Source organism: Chelonia mydas, chromosome 8 (genome assembly GCF_015237465.2).
Source record: "Chelonia mydas isolate rCheMyd1 chromosome 8, rCheMyd1.pri.v2, whole genome shotgun sequence".
NCBI lineage: Eukaryota > Metazoa > Chordata > Testudines > Cheloniidae > Chelonia > Chelonia mydas.
Window position 1 is genome coordinate 64199233 of NC_057854.1, and position 18159 is coordinate 64217391.

The 18159-nt window shown below is 40.9% G+C and overlaps 1 long non-coding RNA gene across 5 annotated transcripts in view; it reads left to right on the forward strand.

The window, feature by feature from the left end:
* Nucleotides 1–18159, forward strand: part of LOC122466826 — a 185472-nt gene that overhangs the window by 141294 nt on the left and 26019 nt on the right. For all 5 annotated transcript variants that reach the window (XR_006292696.1, XR_006292695.1, XR_006292694.1 and 2 more), the window contains one exon: nt 2821–2972. This is a non-coding gene — a long non-coding RNA (uncharacterized LOC122466826). The remainder of the gene's footprint in view (nt 1–2820; nt 2973–18159) is intronic.

The following is an 18159-nucleotide window of genomic DNA, read 5'->3' on the forward strand; positions in this document are numbered from 1 at the left end:
TAAAGATAGATCCCTGCAGTGATCTTCAGAGCTAGTTCCTCAGAGTTCAGGGATTTGGTTTTAGGCCCACCTCTCTTGTAATATATTCACATGCTGTAATGTTAATAAAAGTAGATGGATATGTTCTAACAACTCCAAATTCACTCCGGGTGTAAGTCCAATGACTACACGTCATTGAGTGAGACCAGGCATGAATTTGGGTAACAGACTCTCATGATTATTGATGAAATGACATGTCCTGGACATATACTGCCTAAAAATGCCTCAGATTAATAACCCTAAAATTAAACAGCCTTTTAAATGATTAAAGAAACTAGGAAGAAAATCAGAGGTTCATATCAAGGCAATTACACCCTGCTCATCATCCTCATGAGTCATGTTATTCCATCTATCAAATCTGCCTACAACACATGTATGCAAAGTATACCATTGAAAAGTTAGGGGTTAAATTTTTTGTGTAATTTCATTGAAGGGGCAATAGATTTCTTACATTATGAAAAAATCTCATTTATTATAATTACTTTTAAATGTATATTAGCATGCAGAGGCAGGCCAGGATCCCATTGTTCTAGGGACTGTACAAACATATAGAAAATGACTGCCTATGCCTAAAGTTGTGAGTTTTTCATGGAGGTCATGGCAGTCACAGATTCAATGACTTTCCGGATCTCCATGCCTTCTGCAGCGGCTGATGCAGCTGACCCCAGGGCAACCGAAGCAGCTGGGATGGCCCCAGGGCCAGCCACGCTGGCCACTGCTTGGGTGGCCCCAGGCAACTGCTCCCAGGTGCTGCCCCAGAGCAGCAATCTGGGAACAGTAGCAACACCCCAGGCTGCCCCTGACACACACTTAGGGCACTGCTGCTGCTCCAGGCAACCCCCACAGCAGCAGCGGTGGCATGCCAGAAACACACACACACCCCACAAGAGTAGCAGCAGGGTCTGCTGGAGCACATCCCTCCCCACCTCCTCCCCCAGAGTACCTGCAGCATCCTGGAGCACCTAAGATTTAGTCAGGCATATTTATAGTACAAGTCATGGGCTGGTGAATTTTTGTTTATGACCTGTGACCTGTCCATGACTTGTACTAAAACTACCCGTGACTAAATCAAAGCTTTACCTAAGCCCCAGACAACTTAAGATTGAGAAGATGTAACAGATGGAAGACACACAAGCTGACCAAGGTTGGGTGAAAAAGAAATAGGGAGTGCACCATTCTTAGCCAAGCGGGAGCAGTAAGTGGAACTTGATTGTTACCTTGCCATTATCAGATGCCAGTTTTCTTTCTGCATTACAGAAAAGGTAAGTGTTTTATGGAAATGATTTGAAGGAGGAGATGTTTTTTTCCGCCCCACATTCAGTGAGGTTTTACCAAGCAGGTTTGCTGGCACAAACTCCTTTTTGACTATGTGAAAGCTCACAACTTTGTACTCTAATTTGTTTTCCCTTCCCACCAGGTCATTAAAAACAAACATAAAAGAAAAAAACAGTGTTTAGTTTCAGTTCACGTGTGAAACCATTTGCGCAACAACAGTGGTTTCTTGTGGTCAGTAAGACTAAGTGTTCTGAGCATTCCAGAAAGTATATAAATAGACTGGTACTCTTGCTAAAGTTATGAAGTCTCTTAGATTTTTTTTTTTTCACTCCTCGGCCTCTCTTTAGCAAAAATCAAGCAGAGTAGAATGTTTGAAAATTTTGGCCATCATTTTCCTCTTTATGTGGCTTGTCCTTGGTTAACTTTTTTGAAATAACTGTTAAAGTAAATGGATGTTAAATTATTTCTTAAAGCACAGGTTAGTATTATAATAAAATGAAAATTGTCACTTGGAGTCTCCCACACCTCAAGCTGGTGCTGATCTCTCTCCAGGCTGGGTAAAAACTGATCACAATGCTTATAAAACAGTCTACAGGCCAATCCACAATGTGAATGTGGTGGTTACATAAAGAAGGTCACATATGCTCCTCTCCCAATCCAGCAAAGTTTGTAATGATGGGCAGAAATTCCTGAAAATCTGTGGCCTTAGGCTGACTGAGTAGGTAAATGATTATGCATGATCAAGAGAAAGATCTTTCAAGCCAAGAACATGAACCCAAATTGTCCTTGGATACTACAAATTAGCTGTTCTCATACTTTGATCTGTAGTTGAATCTGAACATGTGTTAAGACACACACGTTGGTCATCAAGGTTGTCTTCTGCTGAACAAGAGTACACAGCATTTGTCACTGTAAAAATATACTTCAATAGCTGGGAAGAAAGTGGAGACTCATTAGAAGACATTTAGCAGCTGTGTTTATACTGGCAGGCAATTTGAATATTAGGTGGCAAGACTGAGAACTGCAGATGCACAATGTTGTTCAGACATTGTGCGCTTACAGCCCATTTCCAGGGCAACACGCTATTTTATATTTCCTGTGGTGTCATTAATCACATTTCATGATGTATCTCACTCGCTATTTCAACTTGTTCTCGTAGACTCATTTTGTAGCCTTGTTTATTTAGTAGCTATTGTACTGTTTCAACAAATACCATGTCTACTACAGATAATAGCTTCTTCTGCTTTAAGGGGGAAAATTAGGATGGCCTGTGTACTAAGACTTTCAGTAATAATCAAAATGTACACTACATTAGAAGCATACACTACATCAGCTTGCAGTTGGCCAAAAAGAGACATTCATATTGCTATTGACTATTTAGAAATGAAATTCATTTCCTGGGAGAACACACAAGGATTATCATGACCAACCAAAGAAAAACAACTTTGCTTTCTGCTGTCCTCTAAATTCTACAGTCTCTCAATGGGCTTTCTTTCAATTTTGCAGATGAGCCCCTGAAGGTTCAGTAGTGACCCTCAGGCCATTTGGGAGAAATATGCTGAGAGAGACAATATGACTACCTGACAAATCTCTTTCCTTGGTGAGTGACAAACCTGGGGAGTCTCAGGCCACACAGCGGCCCTTTCAATGGGCATTCGGTAAGCAGAAGAATTACAGGATTTTATTTTCATTGTTCCTGTGGGTTTGGCTTTGGACTAAATATTCAGGGGCATTTATGGCACTTAATTACTGGCTGTGTTGGGAGCCATGCAGAGCTGCATTGCCCCAGCAGGAGCCCTAGGTGGCCTGGTGTTTCTCCTGAAACTCCACAATTCATGAGGAAACATTCTTGATGTACCAACCTTTAGGAGGACAATGCATAACCTTCTATAGCTCCACTGAGATAGCAAAGAGGAGATGGGGCAGTGCTATGTCTCTGCTTTCTCCCCATTCCTCCTCCGCCCAAATGGGGTTGGGGGGGGCACGCTCTGCAGAGTGCTGGGATGACACCTGTGACAGACCCTGCATGGCAAGTGCAAACGAATAAATGTTTTTCCATCCTCCCTGCAGTGGATCCTGCCTTGTGTATTCTGTCATGGGCTAGCCCAAATCTGCACTTCCTCTTTGTTTGGTTTCCAACAAGGAAAGCTAACATTGAAGAATTTTATTGACCTCTATAAAAAGAAGTGTCACCAAGGAGTTCACTGTGCAGTGAATTAATAACTCTGTATGAGGGATGACTTATCCACATGGAGTGATCAGCAGTTGCTTTAGGAAACCACCAGCCTATCTGGTGCTCCTTTCCATGACTTGCTTATAATTCTTCAATGTTTAGTTGTAGCTCTCTTTGGTATGGCTTAGTGGAAAGCAGATAGAAAATCCAGCTCTGTTTATGCTACATGGCTGGGGCACACCTAAAGGAATCTGTTTATTTTGACCTTTTTTATTTGAGGAGTTACCTGGTAGTGACCACTGAAGTGAGGGATTCAGCCCAGTTTGTTATACATTCGTGTTCTCCTGTATTTGCATAATGTGCTGAGCTCTTGTGAAATCCTGCCACTTACCTTGGTCTAACTGGGATCTGAGCTGGTTTGAAACTGTGACCCCACTTATGGACACTCAGCTCTTTTGAGAATATGGCCCTTAATCTCCGAGAGATGCCTACTGAGTCTGCTCAGAAATTTTGCTGTGTGTATTTAAGAAATGCTGAGAGATTAAGTGACTTGCACAAGGTCAGACATGAGGCTGGTGGCAGAACAGGAAAATAACTCCATCTCCAGCCAGGTGCGGCTCTACCAAAGCAGTCACTGCCGAATTGCTGCTGCCCAAAAGCCACAGCGGTGGGGAGAGCAGCGGAGCTGCCGCTGCGGGACACGGACTGCTGCCCCACTCTGAATGCCACCCCAAGCATCTGTTTGGAAAGCTGGTGCCTGGAGCCAGCCCTGTCTCCAGCATCTGACACCAATGCCTTAAACACAAGACCATCCTTTCTATCTAGAAAAGGGAGAAAGTCACTATCCCAAAAACATTACAGACCCCACGATTTTTAACAGCTCTCTAGAATTTTTGCTTTTTTTCTGAATTATTTTGCAAATACAGAGGTTTTTTTTACTTCAATTAGGGTTCTGTTCTATTGACCAGATCCAGCTATTGCAATGTAAATAGATGAACTGCTGCTGTTTGATCCAGCCCCGTGAAAACTGTCTCCAGAGCAGCAGCACAGTTCAGAAATACTATCACCATTAGCGCACACTCTAAACTAGTCACTTAAAAGTGGTATGAATTCTGCCTCTACCCTCTCTCTCTCTGTGATGCATTGAATTCATAACCTAATTGGGACTATTTAAATGCTAGTATTAAGTGCATACTTTTTCTTTTTTAAAAAATCTAGGAAATAACTAAGTTAATATATTTGATTTCAGCCAAAAGGCCAAGAAACCCACAAATACAAAAGTTAAGATTCCTAGTAGAAAAAGTTGTCTAGTGCACAGTCTACATATTTTGTGATAGCAACAAGATTAAGCTATGCATTTAACCAGAAAAGTAGGAATAGAAAATCTGGCATATATGCAATGTATTTGAGTTAATATTGCCATAAGAACCTAAATGTATTAATTTCATACATACTTATTTTTCTCATTTTAATTGTAATGTGTCATTAACAAATTTTCATTTAATTAAGATAAAATGTATGGGCTAGGCCCCAGGACTGGGTTTTCTGTGCCTGGAACTGTTTGGGGAAGAGGGCATAGTGAGGGAGCATGAAGGATTGATCCAGTGCTTCAGTTTAGAGCAACATCAGGGCTGGTCTAACTTGCACTGGCTGGTAATGGCCTTCAAGGGGCTATGGCAACAGTTGCTGGTCAGCTGGATATGGCAGCTCTCCCACCACGCCCCTTATGATAGCCAATATAGGGTAGTGTAGGAGTCACTATGCCACCTGTGGACTCCCCCATGCTGGGAGAATCTCCAGTAAGCAGTAAAGATAACTTTTCTTTCTACTTAGCAGGAATTAAAAAAGCAGCCAAAGCAGGGAAACTGATTCTGGCCCTATAGCTCTTGTCTCATCGATGTTACCTCTTGGACTGACTGATACCCCACTTCCAGCCCCCTAGCACAAAATACATAAAAGCTAGAGAAAATAGAAGTCCTAGCACTCCTTCCCTACTCCAACCATGAAAACACGCAACAAAGAGGGGGCAAGGAGGAGGCGGAACTATGGCTCTGGCCCCTTTTACATCACACTGAGGATTAGGACTGGTGCAGTGGAGAGTAAATGTGCTCCCTGATGAGGTGTTCCCTCTCCTATGGCTGTGAGCTGCCTGAGCAGCTCTGAAGGCTTTTATGTGCCTAAATGGCACAAATGTATAAAACCGATTCAAAAATCAGAGAGTGTATCCTTTGACAGACGCCAGCCTTGTAGTGAGATGTGAAATAAAATCTACATGCTCATTACTTCATAATATAATGCAAATATGCTTTGATATTTTTCATCAGGAGTTCATATCAATGCCAGGTCATAAATCTACTGTACTCATCACCTAGTTCTGCCATGGTTACTCACATGAGCAGCACCTTATTGTACCAGTAGCCCCACTCAGTGAACATTACTAATGGTGGCAGAGCCCAGCCCTAGTTTGTTTTTTGTGTTTTTTTTTCACCAGCCAAACCATTAATTGTCTAAGACGTTTAAGGGAGGGGTGCTTTCACACATACCATTTTTAATTGGCTTCTGGTGTCATGACCTAATTAGCTGTGATTCCAGGTCATTGTTAGAGTATAGTGGTGTTTCACACAGTGCAACAGCCATGGCAGAATAGGGAATTTATGTTCACGGCAAACACACACAGTATTAAAAAAAACTAAAAATACTCCTCCTGAATGACTGCTAACATAACCCCACTATATTTCTTAGAATCCAAAACTCTGAACACACAACAACCAAATACAGAGAGACACTGTAGACTCCTCCCTGAGGCAGAGAGGTACAATTCAACCCATTTTGCTTTAGGCTGGCTCTTTTGAAGACTGACTGCACAGGACCCAGATTGCACACTTCCCTCGGAGTCCCATAGCCTGCAAACAGGACTAGGGGGCCCCTTAAGATTTAAAATTATAGCCTGTAATTTTCAATACACCACAGAAATAATGTTTTTTACTGAACATTTTAGGAAAATAATAGTTTTAATAGAAATTGGCTCAAAAAGTTAAATTTGGACCTGTAGTTTGAAACTGCAAATTCACTTTACTTCCATGGAAAAGCTCTGCTATCCAGTGGGGAAGAGGGAAGAAATCCTGTTAGGAAGAAATATGTAGCAGTACCCATAGTGGCAGTTAGTGCTCTGTACAGAGGATGTTTACACAGCCCCCTATGTAGGGTTTGGTCCATATATGTTCTGAGTGCAGACCCACTGGCCTTGTTACCATTTGTGGGCGCACAAACCCATTTCTCACCCCATTCCCTTGTGGAATGCCTACTACAGTAACACTTCATTTGTGACATCTAGATTCCTGCATGAGTAAGGATGGTCTTGTGGTCGAGGCACTGGACTTGGACCCTATATATCTAGGTTCAATTCCCATCTCTACCACAGATACCTTGTGTTGCTTTAGGAAAACCATTTAGTATATCTTTGCCTCAGTTCCCCATCTATAGAATGGGGGGTGCAATATTTCTTTCCTTCCGCTCTCTGCCTATTTAGACTGTAAGCTCTTCTGGGCAGGAACAGTCCCCTACCATATATGCAGATATGCAGTGCTTAGCCCCTTAGAGTGGAGCCCCAGTCTTGATTGAGACCTCTAGGCACTGCCTAACACAAACAAGAATGATGTTTGGGAATCCTTATTGTTTAGCTGCTGGTATAACTGTACCATTTTTCTGCTTTAAGGGCCTGCTCCTGCTCCCCCTGAAGCCAATGATGAATCAACCTACATAATATATTAAGCCTGATTAGTCTGTATTGAAACACACAGAATCCTTTTCCTTAACTCTTGTGGCCAGATCCTTGTTTCTGCTATAACCCTGGAAAAGAAAATAGCACCCAGGGATTGTTGTTTTGCTACTAGACCATGAGTAATGGAGACAAAGTCTCATCTTGAATAATATATAGAATTACATTTAATATTAATCCTGTTGTAACGTTTAATTCCAGCAACAAACCCAGAAGCAGATATTAATGCATGAAATTTGAACTGGTCTAAACTATTTTTTATTAAGCATGCTAACATATAAAAATTTAATCAAACATTTTTTAAAAGTAATGAGCTATTTTTGGATGCTACATTGTTCTCTGGGGAGCAGTCATGCACTTTGCATTTGTATTGTCTTCACTTACTTTCCACAGGTTTAAAGTTTTCTGAAATTGTGTGGTTATTTTTTGAAAATCAGATGAAAAGGGGTTAAAGGCTTTTATGCTATGCATTCAGCTACTCTGATAGGAAGAGTTAATTAGGCAACTTTTACAAGGACCTTTTCCAGCTAGTTTCTTATTTATTGATGTGTTTTCCTCCTGTAGATGAAATGATATAGCATTTTCAGTTGTTGCTATAACTAAACCAAAGAAATGTCAGACTCTGGATGCATCTAAACATGTCTGATACAAATATTCTAAATGAAACCCAAAAGTGAGAATGGAAAATGTGGAGCTGATAGGTTTTTTTCCCTTTCTGGTTTTAAGCACCTAAAAGTTTCCTCTCCCATTTAGAAAATCTGTCTACAAGAAGCAGTTTTCCAAATGATCTGTCCATTCAGCCCCTCTCATGACAATTTTATTTTTACATTATATCTCCACGTTTCTATGCACCCTGGTCAACTGGAGCCTGCAGTACTGTTTAAAGAGCTGCTAAGGCAAAGACAGCAGCTGTCTAAATAAATCCAAGTTTTCACTGAAAAGATGCATTTTTCCTTACCAAAAAGAGCAGTTCATAGCACAACTACTTGAAACATTGTAAAAAGTAAGACAATGCCACCCCTGCCCTGCAACAAATCTGTGCAAATAGATGCAGCTTCTCTCTGATCACCATTCAAAACATTTCACGTAAACATTTGAAAACTTCACAAATCCATGTTGGAATGCAGTCCCTATGACCTTAACTTACATGTGCAGTCAACTTCCAATTATTTAATTAATGCCTTAGTAATTGCTCCTTTAGTAAATAAACATACCAAATTCCAATTAACGAAATGAACTTCAATTAGTGAGCTACTAAACCCATTTAAACTTCATGCATTCAATTTTTTTTAAAAAGTATGCAGTTAATGAAAGTACAGTTAGCATGAATTCTAATTCCAAATAAGAAGTGAAAGATTCCTTTTTTTTTAAAATCCAAAAATATTAACAAACACTTACTTCTCCCAAATATCCAGTTGCTTCAGTAGTTATACACCCACGAACACACATGAAAAACTGGATTGCTAGAGATGTAGACAATGTATCTCACCTAAATTAAAGATGAAGGAAGTAAACAGAGATGGATGGAACTATAATTTTATGCCAAATACCCTTCATCAAATGATGACTTTATATCTAACAGGGTATTTTCTCATTACATATCAGTGTGTCTCCTAGTTTACTGGCAGATCCTTTCCAAATTAATCTCATCTGCTCATAAAGGACTTGTGGCCTGTGATACCCACTCTTATTATTTAGAGATCTACTATCCATCTTTCACTGCCATCTTATCTGCCCTGCTACCATTCATGCAAGTTCTCATTTATACTAGTGGAAGCTAAGCACAAGTAATGGAAGAGAAAATCTACTCAATGGCTCTGATGACAATTGTTACCCTCTCGTCTTTCAGATCTTTCTTCACCTGCCTGTGCTATATAATAATTCTGTCCCTGCTGATAGTAGGCATATGCAGGTCTTGAAAGACTTTACCATTTGGTTTGATTTTTGTGCCACTGTTTTTGATTTAAAGCTTCCTTTAAGTACACTCCAGTCTTTAGTTTCCCATTTGGCACTGTTTCTCACAAAGGCATGTGGCTCAGTTGAAGTAACAAATGATTTAATTGCCTTCCTCACAAGATGGAATGGGCAACTCTCCTTGGTTTATAGATGTTGAGTAAGTCTTGCCTTGATAGATCTACTCAGTGCTGTTATTGAGATCTGATGGCCATTTTTCCTGGAAGATGCGCACAGTGGGCCTGATCTGTAGTATAATAACCACTTGTGCTACCTGATAACTTATTACTAAGAATATGCTGGACAAAAGAAGTCTTGACCTTTAGTCTCTCAGTTCATTTAGCCTAGGATAAAAATAGCTTGTAAACAAGAAAATGCCTCACGTTATCAGTGAATTGTTTTACATTTGTGATGTATGTCCTGGGAAAACTGTTTGAAGGAGAGACTGTACTAGTTGAGCTTCTATTGGAAGAAAGTGTTTTCCAGCTCAAAGGGTTGTTTTGGGATGGGCCAGCACTTTCTGTACATTTTCTTTTCTTCTGAAGACTTTCCTTTGTGGGGAAAAATCCTACAGCATTTAATATAAACAGTCTGTGTTTCTATAGGTTCTTTTAAACCATCATATGCCTGAGAGAGAATTCTATGGAATGGTCAAAACTTCTATAAAAAGATTCGCATATTCTGTTAATTCTGATAGGCTTTTAGAGACATTTGCGTCAAGCCCAACTGATTTATTTCCTACTAAATCTATAGGACTTTTCCAAAAGAGTTTCTAGAAATGGGAGAAGCAGTGGCACTTGCCTGGCGGTCCCTAAGAACTCAAATGTGAAGGAGCAGCAAATGTTAAAGCGAGGAGTAGAGGGCCCCACATGGGGGCTGACGTCAGCTCTGTCCTGTGTCCATGAAGACATGTAAGGTTGGGTAGTGCTGGGAGTGGAGAGAAGTTATGGGAAATGAAAGAGGTGTCCTAGGGCAAGGCCAGCACCTGATAGCATTCTTCTTCAAAATTCAAGTTTGTGTAGTGCCTTAGCCTCCAAAAAGTAGAATTGTATCAGGGATAAACTTGACCATTATAGCTAATAATGTTAATATCCCAACTGAGCTTTCAAAGGATGATTTTAGCTACATAATATTTTCTGTTGTGAGGCAACTCGCTGCTATCTGTCCTTAGCATGAGGAAACCTTGTCTGTGTCTGCCACTGGTCAGCTCCCTGACTTGCCTAGCCACAGGCAATTCAAGCCCTCTCCTCTTAGCCTACACAGGCTCTGCCATCCCTTTGAAGATTAGCGGTAGGCACGCTCCAATCCCCGAGTCCTCTGAGCATTCTCTGGAATGTCCAGCCCTGTTCCACTGGATGCTTACAGAATTCACAGAACTGCTATTTCCACAGGAATAGTACATGCCAGCTTATCAGTATCACCTTAGGATCATCACTCTGCCTAGTGCACAGTACTTAGATATGTTTATAGTGAAAACAAGAATGTTTATTTGACAAAGAATAGAGATTTGAGAAGAGCCAAGTAGCATTAATGGAAACAAAGTTACCTATAAAATAATATCATAACACATTCTAGAGCCTAAACTTAACTAATAGGGTGCTCTTTTGTCCAATAATATACTGCCTACCCAAAGTCCTTCTTACAGCATTTTTAACTTGGATGGCTGAGACCCTCCTATCATAAGAACAAGCCCATGGGCAGCTTGTCTCCCCAGATGAAGGATACCAGTGCATCTGTCTACATTCCTAGATATATTAGACAAATGCTTTGTTCATCTGTAAACAGAGTTCTGCACCCTTTTCCCCCATACTCTATCCCGTTTATCTCTTTCTGTTAGTTTCTTTTTCTGAAGTCCCCACAATCTCTTCATTAGCATTTGACTCCATACCAAAATAGACTTCCATTGGATGATACTTATCTCCCTGGCTGACCATTGTGTATCTCTCACCTCTGACCTGCTGGAACCTCTGGGTGCCCTGCCTTTAACTTCAAGGCTTTTAAGAAGATCATTTCCAATATGCATACATATCTCCTTACACATTATCTGCACATACATTTTGCAAAGATTACGAGGAACGGTGTGACACAGGCTTTCAGTTGGGTTCTCATATGACATTCTTGTATTACTAGGAGGTAGATGCCAGACCCAGGGGAATCCCGGTAATCACTGTGAACCCGTGTGCTCTCTGCCAGTTGGCACCAAGAGATCCTTGGGTCATGTTGTTATTGCTGATGAGATGATTGAAGTTAATAACTAGCCATATACCACACTTTTCTTGAAGTTCTGTGTATTCCTGTAAACATACCTTTCAAGCTGCCAAGGCTCAAATAGGGGACACAATATGTGACGAGCCCAAAATGAGGGATTCTGATGGGGTGTACAAATCCCGCACTAGAAAAGAAGGGGTTACAAAGCTACCTTGGGTCCAGGCAGCCCTACCCCAGCACACCTGCAAAGCATGCCTGTTCTGGAGGAGGAGCTTCACAGGTGACCAGAACAGCTCAGTAACAGGCAGCCTATGGAGATAAACGACCTACACTCTTCCCTCCTCCAAGGGAGCACTATGGGAGGTCTAGCCTCCTGGGGCCCTGACTACTGAGACTCTACCCAACCTGCTGAGGGGGAAAGGATTCTGGACACTTGCAAGATCTGGGATTTATCCTTGAGTTATTTTGTTTATATATCTTTGCTTTGCCCTTTTGTGTAAGGAAAATGGTAGGAAGCAGTCTGGGGAGCAGCAATGCAGTACCTCTTGCAAGTGTAAAAAACTCACTTCCCACTACAGGGCCCAACTGGAACCTGGTAAGACTGATCAGGTGTATCTACATAGCAAGCGCCAGTGAGTCTCAGAGCTATTGGCTGAGCCCCGTGAACCCAAGTCCATCGATCTGGGCTGTGAGACTCTCCACTGCCCACTGTGTGGATGCACCCACAGAGTTTAAGGCGAGAAGGGAGCACCAGCTCATCTAGTCTGACCTCTTGTAGATCAGAGATCACCCACCCACCCACTAAACCCAGCAACTGAAATAAGACCCCAGTGTTACAACCCAGAGGAGGTTAGACTATTAGGAGATACGGGCAGAGAATACAGATGGATCAGTACCCAAGGTCCCTGAAATGGCAGGTAAATGATTAAATGAGACATACCCAGATAATCCTGGCAAGTGACTTGCACCCTGTCATGGTTCCTTCCCCACTCTGAACTCTAGGGTACAGATATGGGGACCTGCATGAAAACCTCCTAAGCTTACTTTTACCAGCTTAGGTTAAAACTTCCCCGAGGTACAAACTATTTTGCCTTTGGCCCTTGGACTTTATCGCTGCCCCTACCAAACGTCTAACAGGTATATAATTGGGAAAGAGCCTGTTTGGAAATGTCCTTCCCCCTAAAATCCTCCCAAACCTTACACCCCTTTCCTGGGGAAGGTTTGATAAAAATCCTCACCAATTTGCATAGGTGAACACAGACCCAAACCCTTGGATCTTAAGAACAATGAAAAAGCATTCAGAGTCTTAAAAGAAGAATTTTAATAGAAGTAAAAGTAAAAAGAATCACCTCTGTAAAATCAGGATGGTAAATACCTTACAGGGCAATCAGATTCAAAACATAGAGAATCCCTCTAGGCAAAACCTTAAGTTACAAAAAGACACAAAAACAGGAATCTACATCCCATTCAGTACAGCTTATTTTTTTCAGCCATTTAAAGAAATCAGAATCTAATGCATATCTAGCTAGATTACTTACTAAGTTCTAAGACTCTGTTCCTGTTCTGTCCCAGGCAAAAGCATCACACAGACAGAGAGAGAGGGGCTTTGTTTCTCCCTCCCCGCAGCTTTTGAAAGTATCTTGTCTCCTCATTGGTCATTTTGGTCAGGTGCCAGCGAGGTTATCCTAGCTTCTTAACCCTTTACAGGTGAAAGGGTTTTTCCTCTGTCCAGGAGGGATTTTAAAGGTGTTTACCCTTCCCTTTATATTTATGACACACCCACATGCAGCAGAGGAAGGTGAAAAAACCCCAGGGTCACTTCCAATCTGACCTGGGGGGAAATTCCTTCCCAACCCCACATATGGTGATCAATGAGACCCTGAGCATGTGAGCAAGAACCAATCAGCCAACCACCTGAGAGAGAAAGAAAACACTCGATGCCACCTCAGAGCACAGGCCCAACCCATCTCTAGCTGTGGCTTCAGATGAAGGAGATTGGAGGAAAAAACCCAAAAGAACCAAGTATACTTTGGGGGCAATGCAGGGGAGAAAATCCCTTCCTGACCCTTGCAGGTAGGTGACTGAAACCCCGAAGCTTGAGGTTTTAGGAACATAAAACAAAAACCAGAAGTGAGCCCCAAGGCTGCTGAGCTCTGGTCCCTGCCATCATAAGCAACCCATCATACAATCGCACTCATAAATTTGTCCAGCTCTCTCTCAAAACTAAGTTGTTTGCCCCACAGCTCCTATGTGGGAGGCTGTTCCAAAACCTCATCACCCTGGTGATTAGAAAACTACTTCTGAATTTGTTCATGGACTGTTTATATTCATTTGTTTTTTTGCTAACATTGTCCTTTAGCTTAAGTAGCTCTTCACTGCTCTGGTATCTAACCACCCTGATGTATTCATAGAAAGTAACCCATAGCCCCTCTCAGCATTCTTTCTGCTAAACTAAACAAACCAAGTGTCTTCTAGTCTGCTCTCATAAAATAGGTTCTCCACTCTCCTGATCATCCTAACAGGTTTCAGAGTGGTAGCCGTGTTAGTCTGGATCAGCAAAAAGAACGAGGAGTACTTGTGGCACCCTAGAGACTAACAAATTTATTTGAGCATAAGCTTTCGTGGGCTAAGCTTATGCTCAAATAAATTTGTTAGTCTCTAGGGTGCCACAAGTACTCCTCGGTTTTTTTGCTGATCATCCTAGTAGATCTTCTCTGCGCCTGTTCCATTTTGAGAGGGTGCCCATGTTCCCCTACCAATCCCTGGATAGGGCTGAAGGCAAAAAGCTACCCCAAATACAGGAAAATCTAGACTAGGAAGACTCTATAACTTAGAAGGTCATGACCCTTGGCCGATGAGGCCTGCAACCCCTTGCCTGACAGTGGGACTATCCTTCATTGGACTCTTTATATATGCTGAAAGGGATGGACATCTTGCCATAGGGCTGAGATATGGCAGGGACAGACCACAACAGGACTGGAGTGGTTGTGAACAGGGGCTGTCAGAAAAGAAGAGAGTCTGCTATGCCCTTGCCTGATTAGTAGGCTGCATCTGTGGTTAGTGACCCCTTCACAGAGACACAAAATAGTTATTTCTGCAGGGTGTTGTATATTGGATATTCTCAGATGTTATGAAAGAATAAAAACCCAAAGGTATCTTTCTGCTATTTGCTGTTTTCTATATGACTAAAGATACTTTCCCCAAATTTGATTTACTGATCTGGGCCTGATCCTGACGATATTAAAACCAATGGGAATTTTGCCTGTATCTTCAATAGAAATAGGATTTGGGCCTTCATTGCCTTATTCATCTCTCCCTTGAAGGATTTTTGCAACATGACAAATTCATGCCACATGTAACCTACAGTAATCATTAAAATATCAAATGCACATTCACTGAATTCCTAATGTTTCTCTCTTTTAAGTTGTTCCAGCAGAGGTTTATATGAAGCCTGAATTTTCATTACCTTTCCAATACTAAAAGAGTCTGTATTGACTTGTTTATTGGAACAATGGACTAAATTTTCTGCTGGTGTAAATTGGCAGAGCTCCATTGGCCAATAATCTCAGAATTTAAAATGTTGATTTTTTTTTTTTCTTTCTACTGGAACATATGTGGCAATGTCAACTCCAAGGGTAGTAACAGGAATATCCCTGTGTGTTGTCCTGGTCTCAGGTTAACTGAGCAAAGGAAATATCATATGAGAACCTAATAAATAAAGGTTTTTTTATAGTTGTGCTCCAAGTTAACATATGGTCAGCCAGTGTTTTCCAGCCCCTTCTATATCCATCTATTCTTGTCTGACTACTGTAATTTTCAGGACTGCCCATCTTGTTTTGTTGCTCTATAAATGTTTGGTCTGCTGATGCTTCTATTCTCACTTTAGGCAAAGTCATGTCTTTGAAGATTCCTACTGCAATATGAGGAAACATTCCTATAAGACTTTTAGTCTGACCTTTGGAATATAGTGAAACACTTGAGAACTCTGATCTGTTGTAGTGTCTTTTCTTTGCTGATAGGTAGAATCCCAGACTTGGCTATGTTCTATGATGTTGGACTTTCAACTTACTAAGTTCTGCTTGCTATTCTACATTCTTATGTAGCATGACAATTCCCAATGCACAACAATTTATTCAGAATGAGCTGAAATTCCCTTACTACAATTTTGAGGAATTTTTGGCTGCCAGTAAAGTTCTGCCTGTGACAGATGTCAAACTGCCATGTATGTAGCTGGAGCCGTCTATAAATACATTCATCAGCCCATATGTTCTTCAGATATCTCCTCTCTATACAACATAAAGTTTTGGAGGCTTTTAAATATTATTTCTAGATGACACAGTGGTCCTAGGGGGAAAAAAATACTTATACAATTCATAACAGATTGGGGCTACTGGTTTTGCATGTCATGTCACTGAAATACTTGTACCCAGAATACAGTAGTTTGGTACTGTACAGCATGTTCAAAATACAGTTTTGGGAAAAACAAAAAATGCGGTGGCAACTGAATCCGAGCCAGATTTAAAAGCGGACGAAACAGCAGCAGCAACATTCCATCTCCTGTAATTCGTCTCCCTCTCCCAGCCTTTTTTCTATAATTTCAGCTACCACAAATCGTAATTAAATTACTATAAAATCTATTGCCTGAGTACTGAATTAGATTCTGAATCTCCCCAGTAACCATATGGCATGTATCACATACCAGGCTTGTTGAACTAAGGATTGAAATTATCTGCAAATAAATTGCATGGAAGTTTTCCATAGTTTCCTTATGTGACCCTGTACAGGGCTTTGAATATTTGAGGTCAGAGGGAACATAAATATTCATTTCTAAGTGACTCACTATGGATCCTCCATTGGATGAATTATAGAATAATTCTAGTTAACCAACAATGAAAACATTCTGGACATTGACGATTAGCGTTGTACACGTTGGTTTGGCCTGATGCTTTTTTTCAGTAAAAAAAGCTTTGTTCGGACTGCCCCCTACGGAAAATAACATGATACTTATTTAATACTTACGGTTTATAGTTATTGAAAAAAGAAAGTTCAGAAATGTATCAGAATAGTCATTTATCTGGATTCTGTTTGCTTTTTACAGTTTTGAGGATAGTGTGGCTGCTCAGTAGGGTGTGTAGCCTGCAATTACACACACAAAAAGTGTCAAAATATTTATTTAATATTGGTATCAGAAAATGGATTTTATTAAATATCTCATTTATGGCAACAATCGTATTTGTCATATTTTCAGCAAGCCCAATTGCCTAAGCAGACCAGCGTCTGTGCTTTGCTTTCTCTCCAAAGACTAATGAATAAGGTTACGGTTTTGTCATGGTTATTTTTAGTAAAAGTCATGGACAAGTTGTGGGCAATAAACAAAAATTCACAGAAGCCCGTGACCTATCCCTGACTTTTACTAAAAATAACTGGGGCGGGGAGGGACTGACCGCTGTGCTGGGGGCTGAAGCCAAAGGAAGTCACAGAGGTTCGTTAAAGTCATGGAATCCATGACCTCCGTGACTAAATTGTGTCCTTACTAATGAACGATATAATTGCCAGCAGTTATAAACTACCACACAGCTCTTTATAAAAGAGCACATTTATTCTTAAGGGGAAAGTACATTACAGAGAACATACAAAAGTTCCCATATGCATGCTACAAGCTTACCAGAAGTCACCCAATAGTGCTACGGGGCCTCTGTAGGCCAAAGTCCTTCCAACCCTTCCCAGGAAGGATTGGGGGCCCCACTTGGATAGAAGGTTCTGTCCATTTGCTGGATCAGAAAGAAGGCCCTGAGTCAGATGAAACTTGGGCTATTTATCCAAAAGTCCTTTCTCTGTCTGTTTGGTCTTTGGAGAATCCATTTTGAACGAGTATACGTGAGCTGCTTCAGGTGGCAGCACTTCTCTATATGTGTTGCAACCTGAGTGAATTTGCCTATTCGCTCCACAATGTTCTTAGCTCCTGGAGAAGCTGTGGTCACCCTCCCCCATGGAATTACATACTTTCCCTGGCCTACAAAGATACATAAACTTAATACAGTAAAATCGCCCAAAGATATTGCAGGAGATTGCCAGATCTGTCACACTCCTAATTAAGTGCCTGATCCAGCAAGGTGCTTAACACCCTCAATCCCATTCAAATTGATGGGAATGGAGAGCATTTGGCGACTCACAAGACTGGATCCAACGTGACAAAGACCTCAGAGGCCATGCAGTGATTGAATGATCATTAATTTGATTAGCACTTTGATGGTGAGAATGGGACATGCTCTCCTACGTTTCTATATTTATCTTATGTGAAAAATTTTCCATCTTATTTGCTTATTCCAAATCTGGATAAATATGTAATATCCTAAAGATATTATAACTAAGTATTATAACCAAAATCAGTATGTCGAGGACACAGATTGGCACAGAGCCTGTATTTTCTTGAAATGTTGCTTTATTTTATAAATTCAGTGAAGTGGAGAGATTTTGGTATGTGATCTCTAGGTAAGTGTAAGGTTGTATTCTTCCTACTAATATTTCACAGCAATATTCCTAGGCATGGACCCATTTCTCCATCCATTTGCCAGAATGGCAGAGTGAAGATTTGCTTTGTAACCAATACCTTGATAAAGACATACTTAAATATACTGAATGGAAAGTTCTATTTTTCTTAAACTGTAGTTTCAATAAGAAACTATATCATGGGAACAGATCAAAATAATTTCCTGTATTCAGGCCTTTTGTT